Genomic DNA, 23,129 nt, shown 5'->3' with positions numbered 1-23,129 from the left:
GGCAGATGCTACCTTGGTAGTGTTATATGCAACAGCACAACTTCACTTGAAGCTGAAGCCAACATTAGCAAGAAGTAAAAAAATAGATAGGGAAGTGGGATGGTAATGAAGCCCTCAGACAGCTCAGAAATAACACAAATCTGAAGCTCCATTATGCAGGTGAGATACTGTTAGGAGCCGGGGTTTTGCAAGGACTTTTTGTAACACCTGCCATCCCCTTTCTGTGCTTAGTTCTCTAGCCTAACAGATGAAGCAGGCTATGTCTCCCAAACATAACCTCTCACTTCCATCTTTTCTGCCTTGTTTGAAAAATCATTACTACATAAATGCCATATGTCACACAATGAAGTGAAGCTATTATTTACTTAGAACTTGTGCCGTTTTACTTAGAGTCACCATTTTAAGAACAAGAGACCAATATTTCAATTAATAATCTCAGGTAGAATAAGAATGAAAAACTCCCAAATTGAGAAATACAAAGAACCAAAGACCCTCCTGATATTTTTCCAAGAGTGTGTGACAGGGAGAAATTTCCTGATTACCCAATAAGGAACATTGCTCTTCAGGACTGTTTTATACTAACTATAATTCTCCCTTGGAATTTAAACTTTCTCAATCTACTCTCCTCAAAGAAACAGATCTCCAGTATAAAAAAAAAAAAAATCATTTAAGGTGCCTCTTGTAGTCTTAGGCACAGGTATCTCCCATTTGGAGTTTTTTTAAAAGTAAACATAGACTGTTAATAAAGAATAGGTCTTTATTAGACATTACGATAACCATAGTAAAAACCCTCAAAATTACTTAAAGTCAATTATTAAAAGAAAATAAAAAGCCCCAATTACTGCTACAACAATTTCAAATCTACCTCACCTTTATTCAAAGTAATTTCAATAAGAATTGAGTTGCACCACTGATACCATATTAGTGAAGATGTAATAAAAGAATGAAAAATAATCTTCATTCTAATAAAAAGCATCTTGAAATATGATCTAGTGAGTAGTATCAGGTTTCTATTGCTGTCTGAACAACAATAACTGTTCCCTACAGTGAGTAAGTATCCTGCATGAAATGATGGTGAAGACACACACGGAAAGCATCTCTACCTTTATCTTATTGTTAAAAATGTGCTCACAAAGTGCTATTTCAGAGCATTTAATAACCAGCAACAATGAATAACTTATTCTAGAAAAATACAGAAGGCAGGTTTAAAACCGCTTCATCAATGGTTAAATTCATTGCACAGTCTACTCACCTCAACCAACCTCAGCAACAAGGGAATAAATAGCTTTCCACTTACGTTACAGCTGAGGAAAGAGGTACAGCCGCAAATACAAGTCTCCCTAAATAAAGGCAAATATTTCTGTCATGCCAAGGAAGGAGGGATAGAGGGAGGCTTGCCAGAGTCGGCTGGGAGATAACAGTGGGAACTGCTGGTCCATCTGGTTTTCATTCTGCTAACACTCACACTGAACTGTTAGAGAAGGCAGTCCAGATACACAGATTTGAAGCACGTGGTTGCACAGACAGAGAAAAGAAGAGCAGGAGGGGGAAGGAGAAGTGGGAATAGCAGAAAAATAAATAAATAAGCATATGAGGCAAGAGAAGGAAAAGATGAGAAAAAAGGAAAAGGCCAAAGCAGTGAGAAAAGAGCCTGAAGAGGGAGAAAGTTACCCTGGACAGCTTTGTCTACCACTAAACCCCGAGGCTTGTGGGGGACAATCCCTACCTTACTTAGCTTGACTCAATTCTGGAGCAATAGATAAACCTGAAAATACATCTTAAACCCACTTTCCTTCACTCTTTTTTAGATAGTCCACACACAGAAAAAAGGGAATAATAAACTGTAAAGCTGACAGTGGGTTTCCTCTTTGAACTCTTTAAAGATAAGGTTTGTATTTGTCTTCCTCTGCCCAATTTTAGAAAGATTTTTGATATATGAACAATTTTAATTTGAACACCTGTTGATTACCTATCTTAGTCCACTTATGTAGTATGTTTTTTATCTAGATTTAATAACAACAATAATTACTATAAAAGGTAGGTGAACATTTTTTAATTCTTAAAATGTACTTTAGAAGCAATAACCACTAAGCCAATGAATAGTAAACACTACTACCTCTAACAGGAATATATACATTCTAACCGTATGTATATGTGTACATATTTAACAGGAACATATACATTCTAACCATATGTATATGTATACTTTAGTTTTTGACATTAGTCAAAGTTCTGCAATGGTTAGCTTCACTCTGATCAAATGGAGCTCCAACCCAGAGGTCCTACAAACTTAGACAAAGTGGGACCATATGTAACTCATTCTGTGCTGTTCAGTGCAATCAATCTAGGATTGAGATAGATGGTGAAATAACCAGCCAGGCCTAAGTCATACTCACAAAACAATCCTCTGGAGTAGAGAGATTTAAGATAAATTCAGAAAATGTGTTTCAAGTATGCCGAGTTCTGCTGCATTTGTTTTGGATTATTAAAAAAAAAAAAAAAAAAAACATTTTGAAATATATATTCTTGAAACTTTTACAGCAAACAGCAAAAGAGCTGAGTTAACCAAAGAAGCATTTCACTCCATTTCAAATTAGAGGATATAGTAAAACCAATATTAAGTTACAATATTTCTTATGTAATTTTTAAGTTCATGAAAATTATACTGTTCTTATTATGTAATTTCTACTTTTAGTTGCTGTAGGGGAATACTGACATTTATTGAAAGACTGACACAAAATGATTAAGAAAAAAGAAAAAACAATCTCTATCATATCAAGAGGATATGTACAATTTCAAAAACTGCCTTTACTTCTACCTTAATGATTCACATCACCTATAAACAAGATCTTCCCTATGTGGTAACCTTTCAACTCATGTGGCAAATATCCAACACATATGCACTAAAGATGGCATGGAAGAAAATGTGGCATGTATAAATATGTTAGTGATACCATTTCAATATCCAGTTCAATGTCAGGGCCTTCTAGAAGCAGTATGTTTTCCATTTCCTTTTTTGTTTATTTGTTTTATGTGAGAAGGTATGGCATAATATGCCATGGCACTTGTTTTAGTTAGTTCAAACAGTTCCAGATGTGTTTTTAAGGTAAGAAGAACAGGCATTCTACAGTCTCCTAGTTTACATACTATTCTAGAGATGACTGGTGTAAAAAGGAAGAGTCCAGTATTGCTATAATGAATGGTACATCTTTGCTATCAGAATTCAACACGTCAATTATAATAGAAGAAATATTTTATCTCAAAGGTGTTATGGATTGAGGAACTTCTTGGTCAATCAGTAGTTCATGCAGAATTAGTCTTATTGAATAAGTGTTAGTTAAGGAAGCTAGAAGGTATACACTAAAGAGGATTAAGCCCCAGTGGAACCCAGGTACCAATAATGGAAAGGCAGTTACAGCAGAACAAAACTGGTACAGAATTTGATTTTTTTTTTTTTATTTCTCTGGAAAATATGGTTCTGACTATGTAAGTCATTTAGTGACTCCAAGGTCTGGGTTCAAGATGTTGCAGGTAACTGCCTGAAGACTAGAAAAGCAGCCATCCGGCCTTCACGAGGCCGCCACCCCATGTCCAAGATAAACATCTCTATAATGTTCATTCTGGCTCATATCTCTTCAGCCATGCCTGAGAAAAAAAAGTCAAGTGCTGACATTTTAAGCTGGATGTAATGATATAGTGGGAAGGATATTTAGCCTAACAGAACTTCCAAGGTGAGACAGACTTGATTACAAATGTAGACTCTCTCTTCACCATTACACCTCAGGCAAGTTAGTTAACCCTGAGGCTCAGCCCTTCATAAGGAGGGGGATACAATTCTCTACCTCATCAGAACCCTAGCACAGTGCCTTCTCATATCAGGCTCCCACATGTGTGACCTCCATTTTCTTCAGCCTTCCATTCCGTGATCCATTTGTGGCTTTATTTCCAATGTCTTTCCCAAGTCTATGCTCTATCTACATGGGGCACCTTGGCATTACTTTTTGGCTGTTCTGCCTTTCTTTTTCATGCTGTTGTTTCTTTTATGTAGAATAACCTGCCCATCTTGTACAGTATTCATGCCCATTATCCAACATCTTCTTACAGCTTTCCCCAGATGCCCCAGATGCTAACCACAACAGGCTTCCTCTGCCTCTCTTTGCACTTATCACAGCCCACCTATACAATAGCTGTATATGTGTATATGGATTAAACCTAAATAAATACCCCAAACAGTAAAAAATAGTAACTTGATAGCATTTATTTTTAAATGCCTCCTTAGGAAATCATGGTTCTCATAAGAAAGATAGTCACATTCCTAACTTTTACAAACCCACTTTTCAGTTCAAAATTATCAACCCCAATTTCATAGCAAAAGACATATACAGAATCATCAACGGCATATAATAAGAGAATGAAATGCAGCCAATATGGGAAAATACTGGAGACCTGAAATTCAGTTCAACTGTGCAACCAACTTTTTCAACTGTTTCAGGCAAGTTTAAGAATGACCCTCATGCCTTATCACAGGGGCTATATGAAGATTGTTATTTCTGAAACACAAATCTGACTTTATCTATTCCCTGTTTGGGAGTGTCCCACTGACCACAGAATAACATGTAAGCTCTTTTGGGAGTTCCTGTTGTGGCTCAGCGGGTTATAACCTAACAAGTATCCATGAGGATGGGGGTTTGATTCCTGGCCTCACTCAGTGGGTTAAGGATCTGGTGTTGCCATGATCAGTGGCATAGGTTGAAGATGCAGCTAAGATCTGGTGTTGCTGTGGCTGTGGCAAAGGCTGGCAGCTGCAGCTCTAATTAGACCACTAGCCTGGGAACTTTCATAGGCTGCAGGTGCGGCCCTCAAAAGCAAAAAAAAAAAAATAGATAGATACAAAAGCTCTTTAGCTTAGCTATGTCACAGGCGGCACTGTTGACTTTCTTCTCAACAGCCCTTATCCACATCTTGCTGGAGAGCCCTAATTTTGTACAGGCACACAGTTCTCGGGGGCAGGTCCCCCTTGTTTTACATTGATCAAGTATGACATTTCCTTATCAGCAGCAGGTTTCAGAGATGAGTGTTGTGCTGCAATTCTGGACAATGGGCCATGAAGGGAAGTCTGCAGAAAAGTCTAGGAAAGACTGCCTCCTTCTCTAAACAGAGACCCAAGGAGAAAATAGCCCTTCTTCTGACAGGTACTACTGTATCAGTATCTGCACTTCTTTGGAATCTACTTTTTTTTCTTTTTTTTGCTTTTTAGGGCCGCACCCACGGCATATGGAAGTTCCCAGGCAAAGGGCTGAATGGGAGATACAGCTGCTGGCCTACACCACAGCCAGAGCAATGCAGGATCCAAGCCTCATCTGTGATCTACACCACAGCTCAGGGCAACGCCAAATCCTTAACCCACTGAGTGAGGCCAGGGATAGAACCCACATCCTCATGGACTCTAGTTGGGTTCGCTAACCACTGAGCCATGAAGGGAACTCTTGGTGTCTACTTTTCTTATTTATACTGTTAAGCAACATGACCTCAAGGATCTTTTGCAAACTCTTAATATTCCCTGGTTTTTCTCTAGAGATATGGCTTATGACCATCTCAAACACAAAGAGAAAATATCTCTTATGATAGTGATCACAAATAAAATTATTCTGATATTGATGATTATAACCAGACTTCCTCAGTTCACATAAATGTCTATGACTACACATAAACTTCCCCATAAACATTAAAATTAACATCTACCTCTTGTTTTCAGGCCTCATTTCTAAATCTCCATCAATGATTTTTTTACAAAGTAACCCTACCAGTGTCCAATTAATTGTCCCTGTTTAGTTATCATGAAAACATTCACATTCGCAGCAGTGGTTAAGGAATCCGACTAGGAACTATGAGGTTGTGGGTTCGGTCCCTGCCCTTGCTCAGTGGGTTAATGATCCGGCATTGCCGTGAGCTGTGGTGTAGGTTGCAGACGCGGCTCCGATCCTGTGTTGCTGTGGCTCTGGCGTAGGCAGGCAGCTACAGCTCCGATTAGACCCCTAGCCTGGGAACCTCCATATGCCATGGGAACAGCCCAAGAAATGGCAAAAGACAAAAAAAAAAGAACTGCATCTGCTGCCCTACACCAGGATCCCAGCTGTGTCTGTGACCTACACCATAGCTCAGGGCAACCCTAGATTCTTTACCCACTGAATGAGGTCAGGAATTGAACCCACAACCTCATGATTCCTAGTCAAGATTCATTTCCACTGTACCACAACAGGAACTCCCACAGTCCGGGTTCTTGAAGGAGTAATCTACACCGACTTTCATCATTTCCCCTTCCACCTTACATTTACTTGAAGCGGACATCTTTAAGACTCTACCTAGAAAGTTCCCTTCTCTGCCACACCCTCTAATCTCATAACTACCTTGGGAGCCACCATGTTCTTTTATGACCTTGTACCCCAAGAAACCAGCAGCTGGCCCAGGCGCAGCACTTATCAGGCAATCTCAGTCACTCCCCCAAGGTTTTAGTCTTCGGAAATGAAGAAAGAAAAACAATCCCCATTGAGAGGTGAAAAACCAAACTGCCTACCACCCTCCAAGTCTAGGAAGCAGATCTGTGGTGGAGGTTAAAAAAAAAAAAAAAAAAAAAAAATGCCGTTAATAGACAGAAGCAAGTGATAAGAGATTATCCTTACTAGAACTTCATAAAAGTTTCCCATTCTACTGGATTCTAGGTGCTGGGAGTGAAACTGATAAGGGCCTTGGGGGGGCTCCCCACTTCTAGTTTTTAGGGAATAAGCTTAATCCTCCATGACATTCCCTGAGTTCCAAAGGGCAGGTTCTCACAGTTGCTAATCAGGGAAGGGAAGGGATACAGGGATCAGGGAGGAACAGTTAAGAAACAACAGGGCAGCCTTGGGCCAGGGTCCTGGTTTCTCCTCCAGGAATATACATAATACTGTTGAGTTCTACAGAACTAACACTTCATCTAACAAATGAAAGATGTTACGGAGCCTTCCTCATTTTAGAAAGGAGGACCACCTTTTTTTTTTTTTTATCAGTCCCAGGGCCACTAAACGCCAACTCTAAAGAAGAGTGAAAGCTTGCATCTACCCTGATCCTTCTCTGTGGCCTTATTTTCTACTCCCAAATGACAAAACCCCTCTCTCCCAAAGGAGGACACACTTGCTGGCTGTGGCCTCCTTTGCCTAACAAAGCAATAAAGCTACTTTTTTTCTCCTTTGCCCAAAACTCTACTTGGCACCCACAGACAAAGGCCAGGTTCTGGCAACAGGATCTCTAAATTCCTACAATTTGGATCTTCCAAACAATCCTAGTCAGTCTGTCTCTCCTTTCTCTGAAACTTTTCACTCCAAATCAAGGAATCCTGATTAAAATAATCCTAGAATGCAGCATCAATTTATTCTCCTCTCATCGAAACTCGTCTCAATTGTCTCTTCATTATGAATCCAAGAAACATCTGTATCTATCCTTATCTGACATCTTTGTACCGCTGACACTGTTCTCACCCCTTCCTGATTCTTGAAGCATACTGTCCCCAAGATTCCACCATTTGAACACTCTCATTTCTTTCAGGCCTTCCTGGTTGCTCCTTTCTTAGTCTCTTTTAAGGATTCACCTTTCTTTCACCACCGCTTTGATAACTACTGCTATTTTCCCCCAGAGTTCCTCTTCAAACTTGGACTATGCCTTTTCCTTGGTGACTTCATTTGTGCTGTGACTACGGCCATTATGTGGATGACTTGTGCCTAGCATCCCTCCCAACTTTTAGAACCACTATTTTGAGAGTGCTACTCATTTCAATAGCCTGAATTCAAAAACTCATCATCCAACACCTTGCACCTGGCCCAATCAACAACCCACTGAATGGACTCCCTGGCCTATTCAGCTCTGATACATTCTCCAACCCACATCCAGACCTTTTACAGTGTTAAGCATAAAGTCCATGTGCCTTAATAGCGCACAGAGCTCCGTGACTCACCTAGCTTCTATCCACACCTGTGAACTCTTTCCTGAACTACTGTGACACTCCAAATGCCCCTGGGTCACACAAGCTTCCCTTGCACTGCATCCTTTTCCTAACTCTTCACCCCACCACTGCCTTTAACTCCATCATTCTTTTAAAACTCCCCTGGTGTCACTTCAAACAGAAACCCTTGCTAATAAACTTTCTATCCATTGCTGTCCCAGACTCCCCCGTATTTCACTATTTCACTCTCTAGAGCCCCCTTCTGGCACTGATCACACTGTATTTAGAACCAAGGTCAGTTTCTCCTGCTAGCTCATAATTCACTTAAGGTAAATGATGACATATTTTTTTTTTTAATCCTCAGCACTTTGTACAGTGCCCGAGACATTGAAGATGCTCAATAATTTCAATATTTTAAGTGAATATACATTGCTATAATGTCATAATGTAGGCAGATAGGATAGGTGTCCTCAGAGGAAAAGAACCAGATACAGCTTTTGACATAGAGAAGCCATTTTGTTCTATGCCACTTGGTGATATAAGCCTAGCCACAATGCTTGCCCTTGAACAGGTCCCAGTAATTAAAGATCTTAAGGAAACAAAGGAATGCAGAAACAAACAAAAAAAAAAGGGTAGTCAAATCATTGTATCCAGATAAAGCAGAGTCCTAGTTCCTCCTCTAGGGATATACATAACAACACAGCTTTATTTCTGCAGGAATTAAGGCCCCCACCCAGGTGGAGGATGGAATGGTGAAGTTGACCCTCCAGACTTCAATTAACTAAAGCTTGGACTCTGTCGACCTCTGCCCCAATTCTATGCTGAATTCTCTGCTCAAGCCTCCTTATGAATATGCATGTATCCTTAGTTTAAAACTTCCCCAATTTTGCTATTCAGGGAGACATTGCTTTGGGAAAAATGCCCAGTGTTCTCCTTTCTTACTGCAAGTAATAAACCCTTTCTTCTTCAGTTTGCTTCTATCTTTTGACTTGACACTCACCAAGAGGGGAGCCCAAGCTCTTAGTCCCAACTTTGAGACACTGGCACTTTCAAGAGACTTGAGTGATTTAACTTAAGATAAAATCATATACATCTTTTTTTTTTTTTTTTTTTTTTTTTTTGCTTTTTAGGGTCGTACTCGAAGCATAGTGAAGTTCCCAGGCATCTGCAAACTACATCACAGCTCACGGCAACACCGAATACTTAACCCACTGAGGGAGGCCAGGGATCAACCACTGAGCCAGGAGGGAAATCCAAAACCATCTACATCTTTTTTCCATCCTAAAAGAATCCTCAAAAGAATGTCTACACTCTGGGGAATTCCCGTCGTGGCGCAGTGGTTAACAAATCCAACTAGGAACCATGAGGTTGCGGGTTCGATCCCCGCCCTTGCTCAGTGGGTTAACGATCTGGCGTTGCCATGAGCTGTGATGTAGGTTGCAGACGCGGCTCGGATCCCGCGTTGCTGTGGCCCTGGCGTAGGTCAGTGGCTACAGCTCCGATTAGACCCCTAGCCTGGGAACCTCCATATGCCGCAGGAGCGGCCCAAGAAATAGCAAAAAAAAAAAAAAAAAAAAAAAAAAAAAAAAAGAATGTCTACACTCTGAAAACATTGTCACCAAAGATAAATCTTTGAATTGGATTATTGATTTCACCAGTTTTTAACTTCATAATCTTTATTTTTTTATTATATTGCCTTACAATGTTCTGTCAATTTCTGCTGTATAGCAAAGTGACCCAGGACTTTATAATGCTTTATATTAGAAAAAGGGACTGGTAAGGTGATGTATACACATGACCCATAGTCTCCAAAAACTCCCTTTTTTACAATAATAGTATCAGTGTAGTCATACATTATACATGTGTACATTCAAAACAATTTTTCCACATTCCACAAGTTTTTTATGTTGCTTGTCAATGGACGGTAGGATTATTTTTAGTTTATTTTTTTAATTTTATTTAAATGTTGGGCAATGAAAATGTTTCATTTTTTACAAGGAGGAAAAAAAAGAAAACTTAGGATAAAAGTCACCTAAAATCAGGTGTTAGGCCCTACACCAAATGCCCTGCATGCTTTATCTCATTTTAAAATCTCACTGTGAAAAGATACTACAAATTTGCCCATCTTCTACAAAGAAACTGAGGGCCAGAGAGGTTGGATAGTTTGTCTGAAGTTACAAGCTAGAACTTATTCCAGGCCTTCTCAGAGTTCATTACCATCCAGTACAGAGGTTCCCAGGCTAAGGGTTAAATAGGAGCTGCAGCTGCTGGCCTACACCACAGCCACATCAACATGGGATCCAGGCCCAGCAGTCATCACCGCAAGCTCACAGCAAGGCCAGATCCTTAACTCACTGAGCAAGGTCAGGGATCAAACCTGCATCCTGAAGGATACTAGTCAGATTTGTTTCTGCTGAGCCAAGATAGAACTCCACAAATATTATTTTATACAAGGTCTGGAAAACTGAAAGACACGGTGAATAAATATTAAATCTAGAGTTAGCATTATACTAGAACTACACCTTCCAAAACTACGATTATACTAGCCACATGTGACCATTTGTTTAAAATTTAGTTCCTCACACTAGCTCAACAGTTGTGGTGACATACCTGTGACAGATGGCTACCATATTAGAAAGATGAGTGACAACAAAAGGACATCGCTGCAAACAAACAATGGCTCTGAAATGCTATATTCGAAACAATGGGTCCATGGAGGTGACCATGCAGCCTGAAAGTGTGGGATGGAGGGAAGAAGTGCCTTTGGCTTCATCTTAAACTACCCCATTCCCATTCAGATTCTTCACTTGTTTTAGAGGTTGAGCTTCTGCATATGATTTCATTAGGTATTTCAGGGGCAGGAAAAACAAAAGTTTGAAACCCAATGACTAAGAGAAGTGAGCTCTGAGGAAGCCAAATAAGTCACCCTCAGTCCAGGTATTAGTAAACACTGAGGTAACTATGCTCATAAAAACGAGGCCAAGGGTTCAGTCCTGGAACAGGATGGTTAGCAGCAGCTGGTCTGGAAAGAGGGATGACAGCTTGAAGCAGGACATCATGCCTTCAAAGATCATGAACTTGAGTTTAAGGCAAAAGACAAGCAAAAGAAGGAGGTAAATCCATACCAGTGTATCAAATTTCTAGAAAAATAACCTCAAAACTTTCTAGGTCGTCTCTGCACAGGGACAATGAAGTTTCCTTCCCTTCCCCTATAGCACTTAAGTAGCTAGTACTTAACACATTTATCTTATTTTGACTGTTTCCCCCAACCAGTGTCAGCTTCACAAATATAGAAATTCCTACTTGTTTTGGGAATCCCAGCTTCCATGGAGTGCTGTGCCCAAGTGCCTGAAATAGTAGGCACTTGATAAAGATTTGTTGATGAATGAATGAAGACAGTAGAAAGCAAAACTAGTTTCTGACAAAACAGCCAGAGACATATTAGTAACTCTAGGGTTGGGCGGGGGCAGGGGGGGATAAGTGAGCAGACAGGAGACTTGCTGAAAGCACACACCCATTTAAATGCAATGGATGCCTGAGGACAGTCTAAACCAATTTGCTCATTTCTTGACAAAGATGACCTTCAGGCAGGCCATCAAGAAAAAGCACTACAAACATTAGCAAGGACCCAAATGGTAGTTCTTGCTAGAAAAATCAATCATTAATTTCATAAAGTATGGAAAGGAATGCTGGTCACAGGAATTCTGGTAGACTCCGGGCATTGCTTATAGGCATGAGTTTCGTTAGATATATCTTCTCTCCCATGTTAGATATGTCTTCTCTCCCACGTGTTATCACCTTTACTCTAGTGACTCTACTTCTAATAATCACTTCCTGGAGGTGGCTCTTGCAAGCCCCCAAGAGGGTATGAAGCAGCCTGGACTGTCACTTTAACCAGCATGAGTCACCTTAATATGTTTTAAGATTTCCTTTGGAAAAAAGGGACTTCCTGTTTAAGAAAGACAAGTCTGCAACCCCTGGCACAGGCAACCAGCTCAAAGTTCACTGAATGACTGTGATAAAAATACTTAGTAAGAGAAGTTCCCATTCTGGCTCAGAGGGTTAAGAAACTGATTATTATCCAGGAGGATGATCCCAGGCCTTGCTCAGTAGATTAAGGATTCAGCATTGCCACAAGCTGTGGTGACGGTCAAAGATGAGGCTCAGATATGGTGGCTGCTGTAGCTGTGGCATAGGCCTGTAGCTGCAGCTCCAATTCAACTCCTAGACTGGGGACCTCCTTATGCCGCAGGTCATAAAAAGAGAAGGAAAAAACAAAACACCACCACCACTTAGTAAAAAAAAATCTTGTCACCTAAATATATAGAGAAGTAACTCCTGCTTGAGTAAAGAGCAGAAAAAAACAAAGCTATCACCAAGGGCCCATGAACTGAATGTAAGCTGCCAAACTGAAGATTATTCCAGAAGGTAAAAAAAATAATAATAATAAAATAAAATAATGTTCTGAACCTTTAACAATCCTAAAGTATGGAAAATTTTTACTCCACCGGGTATTTGCCTTACTTGCCAATGACAAAGGCCATAGAGCCAGCTCTCAGAGGTGCTGCAGAAAAGTGATGACATCCACCTCCAGTGCAGTCAGTTATGACCATTCTGACAAGAGGAAGTAAACCTAGGCAGAAAACTATGAAGGCGTGTAGAGTATGTACCACTGGCTAAATCAGAACAAACAAACAGTAGGAACTCAAGAGTATTTGTTGAATTTAATTGGATGTACTCTTAAAAAACAATCAACCAATACTGTTAATGTAGCCTTCACACTCTAGGCAACTGGAAAGTTTTTATAATGATAAACTCATTTCGATATTATGGATATATACTGAGCAGAGAATAAATAGGGTAGGAAAGGACTAGATGGCAACAGTCTAAGCAAGAAATGATACAGCATTCGTTGTGGAAGCAGCCCTCAGGATGGCGAATAGGAGGGAGATTCAGGAGATGTTTTAAAAGTCTATGTCAAATTCAGAGAGTTTAGTAACAAAATAAGATCACAGTGACTTGGGTCCCTGCAACACCATCGTTCAGCAAATTGTTCTTCTTCCTAAAAGTGCTTCTTCTTCATATCCATCACCACCACCATCTCTCACTGGGACTTCTAAGTAGCTAATCTTCACAACCCCTCACCCCACACTGAAATGTTTACTGTACAACAGATGCAATAATCTTGTCAAACACAAATGTATCTACTCATCTAAATAACAGCACTATTCAAACATGACTGGAGTTCCCATTGTGGCTCAGAGGTTAAAAAAAAAAAAAAAAAAAAAAAAAAACCCTACTAGTATCCACAAGGACATGGGTTCAATCCCTGGCCTTGCTCAGTGGGTTAAAGATTCAGTGTTGCCCTGAGCTGTGGTACAGACTGCAGATACAGCTTGGATCCCACATTGCTGTGGCTGTGATGTAGGCCAGCAGCTACAGTTCCAATTCAACCCCTAACCTGGGAACTTTCTTATGCTATGGGTTTGGCCATAAGGGGGGAAAAAAAAAAAAAAAAAAAAAAACACACACACACACACAAAAGCATAACTGAGCCATCTACAAAATAAAAATTATTATAAAGAAAAGTGCAGGTACTATTTCCTATAACAGGGAGAAGATAATCAAAACAAAGGAAAAATCACTGCCATTAAGAAATTTATATTCTACTGATAAGATCCAGTTACCACTCTATGGTTTACCATCACTCTTAGGCTAAAACCCAAACCCCTCTAAATGAAGTAGAACAGTAGATAGCCTTGGTCTCTACTTACCTTCCTCTCTTACCTCACATCTCACCTCACCTCAAGGCTACTCGCTCAGCCTGGAAAACCCATCTCAGCTCAAATTCACTTACTCAAAGGTATACCTGATCCCTCTGCCATTCCCTGTGTTATAAGCTCTATTGTACCATCTAGCTGTTCTTTCCAGAGCTTGCAAAAACTCTTATATCACTACTTATGACAGAACAATTATTAGACAGGACAATGCCTCCTTAATGTCAGGGAGCATATCACTCCAATATTTTATCAACTCAGTCCCAGAATTTACCACTTCACTGAGAACCTAGGACAAGTAAATGGCAGATAAATAAAATAATTTTCTATTTAAAAACACAGTTTGGAGGAGTTCCCACCATGGTGCTGTGGTTAAGAATCCAACAACAGGGGCTCGAGTAGCTGCAGAGGTGCAGGTTCAATCCCCGACCTAGCAGCAGTGGGTTAAAGGATCTGGCATTGCCGCAGGTGCAGTGTAGGTCTCAGCTGCAGCTCGGATCCAGTCCCTGGCCCAGGAACTTCCATATGCCATTACAAAAAACAAACAAATGAAAAAACACAGTTTGGAGATAGAAATAGAGCAAAGCAGTTGGATTCCTTATTTTCCTTGAACGGGATTTCAAAATTTCTTCAATAATAGAAACAGTAAAATAATGGTGAAAGCAGAACCAATCTCACATTTATACTTAACCCCCTCTGGGAATTCAAGGGGAATTCCCCCAACATCATTCAACCCAAACCACCCCAGCATAGGTACAAACTTTTCTGTGGCTAATCCAAAGGATATGGTTTCAATCTTTTCCTTAGTTGAGCTCTCAGCAGCCTTGATCTTCCCAGCCACTCCTTACTCCTGTTCTCCTGCACAATCATTCTTCCAGTTGGGCCTCACCTCTTCCTCTTCTGAACCGGCTTCAACCCAACTGCTCTCTGAGGCAGGCCAGCCAGAGCTCCCTATCTCCAGAGAGGGACTCTCTCCTGGGAACCAGACTACTTGCCTAACGACTCGACCCAGATACCACTGACAGCTGTATTTAGAACCAAATCTAACTTCTTCCTTAGGAAATCTGGCTCCGCCTATGTTTTAATCCAACTAACCAAACCCAAAATGCCATTATCATCCTAAGACTCCTCCCTCTGCACCATCCTTCTTCCACACCCAATCCATTCCCAGTATCTATCAATTCCACTTCTAAATACCTTCAGGAATCATTCTCAGTGAACCTCTGACCTGGGGTTCAGAACCTACAGAGCCTCTGAATGGTTTTCTTTGCCTCTAGTCCCTCTCTGCTCAAATTCTCTCCTCTTTGCTTCTACAGTAATATTTCTAAATATGAACCTGACAAAATCGTATAATCTTCTATAATATATAATCTATTTAAAAGTCTTTCTTCAATTACATAAGTTAGGGCAAAAAAAAAAAAAAATGAAGGTTCTTGTGTTCTTAACTCTGTATCTCCAATATCTAAACAAGAATCTTCTACACAGTAAGTCCTTAGTTTGTCATACTAAGACATTTTTTTAAAAATTATCAAGCTGTCTATTTTACCCCCACTTACACTGTAATCATTAGATGTAAAGCAATCCCAACTAAAATACTAATGAAAATTTTTCCAGAATTTTACAAATGTTTTAAAGTAAATCTGAAATTAATATAGCTAAGAAAACTTTGAAAATGATATGTGATGAGGAAATTTAGCCTAACATTTGTTAAAATGCACCAGAAAACTAAAATTTAAACAATGTGCTACTAGTATAGAACTAGCCAATACAGAAAAATAAAAACTGAAAAGCAGAAAAAAAAATATAGCTCAGAAATAAATATACACCTAAAAATGTAGCATGTGATAAAGATGACTTCTAATATTAATGAGAAAACAATTAAGCAATTCAAGGAACTCTCGGAGTTCCCGTTGTGGCACAGTGGTTAACGAATCCGACTAGGAACCATGAGGTTGCAGGTTCGATCCCTGGCCTTGCTCAGTGGGTTAAGAATCCAGCATTGCCGTGAGTTGTGGATCCCGAGTTACTGCAGCTCTGGCGTAGGCTGGTGGCTACAGCTCCAATTAGACCCCTAGCCTGGGAACCTCCATATGCCATGGGAGCGGCCCAAGAAATGGCAAAAAAAGACAAAAAAAAAACCAAAAAACTTTTGGAGTTCCCGTTGTGGCTCAGCGGTTTAAGAGCCCAAGTAGTATCCATAAGGATGTCAGTTTGATCCCTGGCCTCACTCAGTGGGTTAAGGATCTGGCATTGCTGCGAGCTGCAGTGTAGGTCACAGATGTGGCTGAGATCTGGCATTGCTGTGACTGTGGTATAGGCCTACAGCTCCAATTTTACTCCTGGCCTGGGAACTTCTACAAGCCACAGGTGCAGCCTTAAAAAGACCAAAAAATAAAAACAATTAACATTAAAATAAAACTTTAATAAAAAAACAAAACAAAAAAATTTATAGGTCATACTTTAACCATAGGATTGGGAAAGAGTCTAACCTATAAGAAAGGCAGAACCAATAGTGGCACTCACTAATAAATTTGAGTACAGAAAAAATATATAAAGTAAAAGACAAGCAACACCCAGGGAACAAATACTTGTTTTGTGATAACAATGAATTGATATACTTAATATATAAATAGCTCAGTCAAATCAATAACTAAAAGTTGAAATGCCCAACATAACATAGATAATAAAACAACAGGAATAGGAAATGTGCAAGAGAAATATAACTGACCTATAATTCTATGGAAAAAAAGGTTTAACCTCACTAGTTTATTATTATTATTATTATTATATTAAAATAAGATATTCTGGAGTTCCCATTATGGCTCAGTGGTAACAAACCTGACTAGTATCCATGAGAACGTGGGTTCGATTCCTGGCCTTTCTCAATGGGTTAAGGATCTGGCATTGCTGTGAGCTGTAGTGTAGCTCGCAGACGAGGCTTGGATCTGGTATTGCTGTGGCTGTTGTGTAGGCCGGCAGCTACAGCTCTGATTTGACCCCTAGCCTGGAAACTTCTATATGCGGCAGGTGCAGCCCTAAAATGACCCCCCCAAAAAAAGACATTCTTTTTCATCTAACAGACTAAAGATTTTTGAAATAATAAAGTAGTATTTTTACTTTTATCATTTTGTAAAATGATACCAATTTTCCTATAGGACAATTAGTCAATATGTATCAACTGCCCCTAAATTATACATATCCTTCAATACACCAATTCCACTCTTTGAAAATTATCCTAAGAAATATCAAGTGCACAAAAATGCTGATAATGAAGAAGATTGGACATTTGGCAATTCAAATTCTAACAGAACATGATGACGTGTATATTTACATGGAAAGATCTTATAATATACTAAGTGCGAGAAACAGTTACAAAGCTACATGCTTTGCAAAATCTCATTAAAAAACAACTATTTTAAGACAGTTATAGATAGATGGATGCGTCTGTGTGTTTATAACTAAAAGTCTGGAAGGATATGCATACAAAGGATCTCTATCAGATTACTTAGAGTGCTATCTCTTAAATCAGTGTATCACAATGGGGCAGAGATTTCAAGTATACTGTCAAACAGTTACAGTTATACCTTTTTCTTTTAAGTTTTCTGTTAAGTTTTAAGCACTGTATTTAAACAGTTCTAAAACCCCCATATTTTGTCCTTATAACATCTCTGAAACAGGGAGTACTGTGCCATGCTTAGTGGCAGCACTTTTTACTGGGAGGTCTGTAAAATAACCATGTGCCTTAAAATCAATTTAGATAAAATACAGCACACCTAGATTTTTCTAGGAAAAAACAACTAAATCTGAACAAAAAAATTAAGGAAAGACCATACTTCATTTTATTTGGAACTCTACCAAGGCTATTCAGCTTCAGATTAAAAGAAAGACCACTGGAGAATCCAGAACTATAAAATTCTGTCAAGCTACAATTTGAATGACACATTTTTACAATACACACCACCTTAAGTTCCAGGGATGTGCCTCAAGGAGACACATAAATAAATTTCAAGTTAATAAGTCCTTAATGTAGCCTCATCTGTACATATCTTTAAATGTGGGTAAATATTATTAAATTAAGATGACAGTCTAAATTCCCATCCATTTACTACGAATCATTTATATTTCATATAGCACTAGAGATGTCTTCTCTGAGCTTATGAAGAATTATAATAAGGGAAATCAAACCAAACATTGATGGACAACTGCAAAGAGCATTCCATATACAAATGAAAAATGCTGCTTGCAGACTTTGCTTTTGGTTCAGTGGGTTAGGGATCCGGCATTGTCACTGCAGTGGCTCGGTCACTGCTATGGTGCTGGTTTGATCCCTGGCCCAGGAATTTCCACATGCCACAGGCATGACCCCCAAAAAAAATGTTGCTTGCTAGAGAGCTATAAGATCATTTTCCAAAGCACAACCTTCTTTACACTGTCAGATAAACTAATTACAAAGTAAATAAGCGTCTAAATACAAAGGAAGCTGTTCTTAATCAGGGTTCCACCACATTATTACTAACTTGTTCTAACAACTTAAATTAGGACAAATTCAAAATCATCCCTATGATAATATCACTATTACCACTTCCTTAAAAAGCAAAGGAGTAGAATTTTTGACACATGCCAACACCACCAAAGAAATCCACTGTTTGTGTAAATACTGTAATTCTTTGAGCAGCAGCAAGAAAAAAATGCTGGGAACCTCTGTTCTGAGGGGTCAAACCAGTGCATTTCCCATCTCAAAATCACTGCCCAGGATAGCTCAGGGAAGTTACTGCAGCCTAATAAAACATTTCATACACTCTTCATCTTCTTCCTCTGAAAAACAATAATTTACTTGTACGAGCTTAGATGTGAAAGAAAACACAAGCTTTTGCCCTACAAGATAATATTTTATGTCTACTTGGCCTGACTCTAGGCAAAATTATGAAGTCAGCAAAGTTTATCTTCAGTGCCTCCCTGTTCTCCTTCCTTTCAGTAAGTACCTCCCACTATTCCTCACCCACAAGAAATCTGGAACTCTTATCCTAACCCTTAACTAAAGATAGTAAATTGTGACACCCATCTAGACTCAACGTCCGGAGCCTGAGATCTGTTCCAAATGTCTACTTCTGAGACAAAAGTTGCAGTGATCATTTAAACGAATGCATATAGGGGTGGTGACTAATAATGGTGGCTCCATAAACACACACACACACCCTTTTTCCTTGTTTTGTGAACAGAATTACCTGACTTGAGGGGAATAGTGAAGGGTAGAGGAAATGCAGAAAGATAAAACCATGCAATTGAGTGGAGGGAATATAGCTATCTAATACCTCCCTTCTGCCCCACCCTAAATATATTACTATATGCATTCCCAGGTAACAGCCTTCAATGAACAAACAAACATGGTCCTTCTCTACCTTAACTTGAAGGATTAAACCCTTCTAGGTCTTATATAGGGTTGTTAGGAACCAAGGAAGTGGGAAGGACAGGCACTTACCTACTCATAGAAATAATCCAAGGTCTATAGAATGTCTATTTATGAATATGATAAATACTAGAAAGTTACCATTTTCATTCTGCTTCTACAGACAGGCAGCTGCTTATTTTCACCTTTTCTATTTCAACATCACTGTCACCTCAGGGCATCAATCCGTCCCTGGCTATCCAATTGCAAGCAGGTTTTCCACCTCTGTTTCCTTCATGACACTTGGAAAACTCAAAATTCTTTTATATCCTTTTCCTTGGAGTTTAAGGGGCTCCCACCACAGAGTACTGTTCTATCCCAGCTCTAGCACAGTGTCTGTCACAGAACAACTCCAAAAGATCTGTTAAAATGGAATTCTAAAGATGTAATTCTAACTTTAAAAGGGGCAACAACAGAATGTGAAACTAGTTATGAAATCAGTAAGAAAAGAAACAAGGAGGTGTCATGAACCAGAAACACAAAGGGAGGGTTAATAACCATGAGTTCATGCAAAGGTCAAGGTTAGATGGGCAGTATGATAAAGCAAAGAGGAAAAGCTATAAACTGGACAGAGAAAATAAAGAAGGCTTTCCAGAATGAATGAGCCTGATGACTGCTGAATCTGAGATTGACTGAGTTTCTCCAGCCTGGTAGGCCCCCAGACAAGATGAGGCAAAAAAGAGTGAAAAATAATGGTGTATTAATTAATCCTGAAAACGTCATTCAATTTGCCTCAAACCCCCAGCCAAATTCTGACTGCCTCAATCCCCCAGCCAAATTCTGATAACCTCATGCCCTATTTAAGCAAATACAGTGAGATTATCATATATAAATCCCTCCAAACCTCAAGGTCAGAACCCTTGCTTATCGGCACCTGCAACTTGAGTTTCTGAAGAGGCAACTTCCACCTCCCGGGGCTTCACTCTACCAGTCCCTCTACCCTCTTCTTAACTTCAGCTTGTCTGACTCAACCCGCTCCTTCTAAGAAGCTGAACATGTCTAATTCCCCCCACCCCACACACACCAAGAACAAACCCCTCCTTCCGTATAGATGGTATTCCCTCCATCGTTCCATAAGGGTAGACTGCATCACCTCTTTCATTCCCCTTGCAACTCACCACAAACAAGCACCAACAAAGGGACAGAGGTTTGTTCACTAGTAACCCTCTTCCTTCCAGACGGCCAGATCCAAAAGGCAAGTCTTGGCACCTCCGAGGCATCTCACACTGTAAACCACTCCCTCCATGAAACTTTTTGCCACCTGATTTAACCCGACTCTCTCAGGTGCCAGTGTTCTTTTCACGGCATTCCTCTAGGCACCATACACTGTCCTCCTGAGTGAGTCACCCAAAGCTTTTAGCTATCACCACTGACTTCAAATTGAGATTTCCAGTATATACATATCTACTCAAGAAACCTATACTCTAGCTCCCTCTGGAATATCTCAGCAGTCATATAACAGATAAAGCTGAAAGTTAATGCTTCAAAGTGAACTCGCTGTCCTCTCTTGATGAATTATTTACTATTCTGGTTGATGGCAGCCAGTTGCCCAAATAAGAATTCAGAGCCATCCTAGACACAACTACACATTCCCCAGCTGAAGTACTAGGGCCCTTTGGTTCCCTTTAGTTAGTGTCTCTACAGCCTGCTGCTCCCAGTCCCCTCTGCTTTCTCAGTGACACTGCAGCCAATCATCATCCTGTCTCACTGGGCTAACTGTTGATTCCAACTTCTTCAATTTACCTTCCACATCACTCCCAGAGTGATAGTAATGTTCCAAGCCAGCAATAGGATTCTTCCGCTTTAAAGTAACCAGTTACTTTCCTTTCTGCCACTCCAATCTACAAGACAGATGTCTACTTCTGTTACTTTTTCAAGCTGGTTCATGCCTTAGGGAGCACCTGCTCAAGAAACAAACACAACATTCCCATAGAAGACTACATCCTATTTCATTATTTTACTGCCCTAAGCTGTCTTTGGATTCAGCATTAGAAAGAGAAGAATTAGCAAACGACTGTATTTCCACTCAAAACTGTGGGTTTCTGTTATATCCCTTTCTCCTTGTGTCCCTATTTGTTCATATCCAGGGAATTCTGACAGATGTCAATCTCTCCAATCTCTCACTTCTCTCACAAGAAGACGTATTTCTCATTTGTCATAAAAAATGGAGGACTCTTCCTAAGGAGGAATTTTAATCCACACAAATTTCTCAGACCGCTTTGCTGGCCAATCTGATTGCAGCGCATCCTGCCCCTCCCTCCACCCAAAAAAGTTTCTCTAAAAAGTTAAATGCATTCAATTAAAAATAATTATAAGGAAATTGGAGTTCCCATCGTGGCGCAGTGGTTAAGGAATCCAACTAGGAACCATGAGGTTGCGGGTTCGGTCCCTGCCCTTGCTCAGTGGGTTAACGATCCAGCGTTGCCATGAGCTGTGGTGTAGGTTGCAGACGCGCTCGGATCCGGCGTTGCTGTGGCTCTGGTGTAGGCCGGTGGCTACAGCTCCGATTCGACCCCTAGCCGCAGGAGCGGCCCAAAGAAATAGCAAAAAGACAAAAAAAAATAAAAAATAAAAAAAATAATAATTATAAGGAAATTGACATCCATTATCTAGAGTATCCTCAAATGTTCCCAAACCAAGTTTGTAAAATCTCTTCCTAAAAAGAAATACTTGGTTATTTTTCTTCTTTGAGTCTTGGTATTGGCAAGTAAGGAAAATCTAGTAAAAGGAAAGAAAAAAAAGAATGTTCTAGCAGGCTACCACAAAACTCTAAGAAACTTTATGAAAAATCTCTACTATTCATTGTCATCTCACAAAATAAATATAATTTTTTAAACAAATGAAATAAAAAGTATAACTATTTTTATAGTAACAAATATAAAATGTTAAAATAAAGATGGCATATGTGAAATTTTTCAGCCATATTTGCCTTAGAATTTTGGAAAGATGACATTAAGAAACATAATACTTTCAATTGAATTTATCCTTAAATTTTTAAATGTTCTTTAAGATAATGCTTATTTGTTTTATACAACTGCCAGTTCTTACTATCCATGATAACAGGAGTCAGGAATGGCATAAATAAATAAATGAAAACTCAGACAAAGCTCATAGTAAATAATGACTTTCTCTGGCTGCTCTCAAAAATCTTCATGAAGCAACTAACTAATTTTAATTTTATGTTTTATCACTTCTCTTGCTCATTCTCTTGTGCAGAAATTAATTAGCAGAGATACGGGCAAAAGAGAGGCAGCGGGAGAGAAAAGGTCAAACTCAATTCACTCTGAATAAACAGCCTGTAACTGATAGTTGGCTGTATTCACATTTTGTGAATGAGAAAACCAACATGAGTTCTGCAAGGTCTCACAGAAAGGCAGCTGGGAAGAAGTCAATGCCACACCAGGAGCAGCATCCATGAAAAAAATAGCCAAACAGGGCCAAGAAGGTGTAAGTCTCTTGTGTCGTGATCTGTCTTTTTTAAGAGATGATAAAATGAGTACTATGAAGAGGTGGGCTAAGTAACCAGGAAACTCATGGTCCATGCAAGGGCCCCATTCTTTCACGTCTGCAACACACAGAAGTAGGCTCAGGATAAACATAATGGGGGTTTTAGATAGAACAAATATTATTACTGCTATCATTATCATCATTACTACTACCTCAGCAATCATTTTTTGAGAGCCAACATGTGAGAAATACTTTTCATGATTTTATTTAATACTCAAGAGAACCAGATGAGCAATCTGAGGCCCACGGAGCAAATAAAAGGAAGGCAGATGAGGAAATCATAGTCAGTTCTGTCTGACTGCAAAACCCAAGCTCTTACGCACCCTCTACCTGGAAACCATGTTAGTTCAAGTAAGGATATTCAAGAGCCAACTAATGCCACAATCAGGAAACTATATACAGGACACAAGTAACAGAAAGTAGT

General features: G+C 39.6%; 1 protein-coding gene and 1 long non-coding RNA gene across 2 annotated transcripts in view; both read right to left on the bottom strand.

The window, feature by feature from the left end:
• The window catches only part of RUNX1T1 (RUNX1 translocation partner 1), a 145,663-nt gene that overhangs the window by 64,454 nt on the left and 58,080 nt on the right, over positions 1 to 23,129 (bottom strand).
• Positions 18,125 to 23,129, bottom strand: part of LOC110260259 — a 42,466-nt gene continuing 37,461 nt past the window's right edge. Inside the window, exon 2 of the long non-coding RNA XR_002343225.1 lies at positions 18,125 to 21,099. This is a non-coding gene — a long non-coding RNA (uncharacterized LOC110260259). The remainder of the gene's footprint in view (positions 21,100 to 23,129) is intronic.

Source organism: Sus scrofa, chromosome 4, assembly GCF_000003025.6.
Source record: "Sus scrofa isolate TJ Tabasco breed Duroc chromosome 4, Sscrofa11.1, whole genome shotgun sequence".
Lineage (NCBI taxonomy): Eukaryota > Metazoa > Chordata > Mammalia > Artiodactyla > Suidae > Sus > Sus scrofa.
The sequence above is the reverse complement of the archived record's forward strand: the minus strand, read 5'-3'. Positions and strand labels throughout refer to the sequence as shown.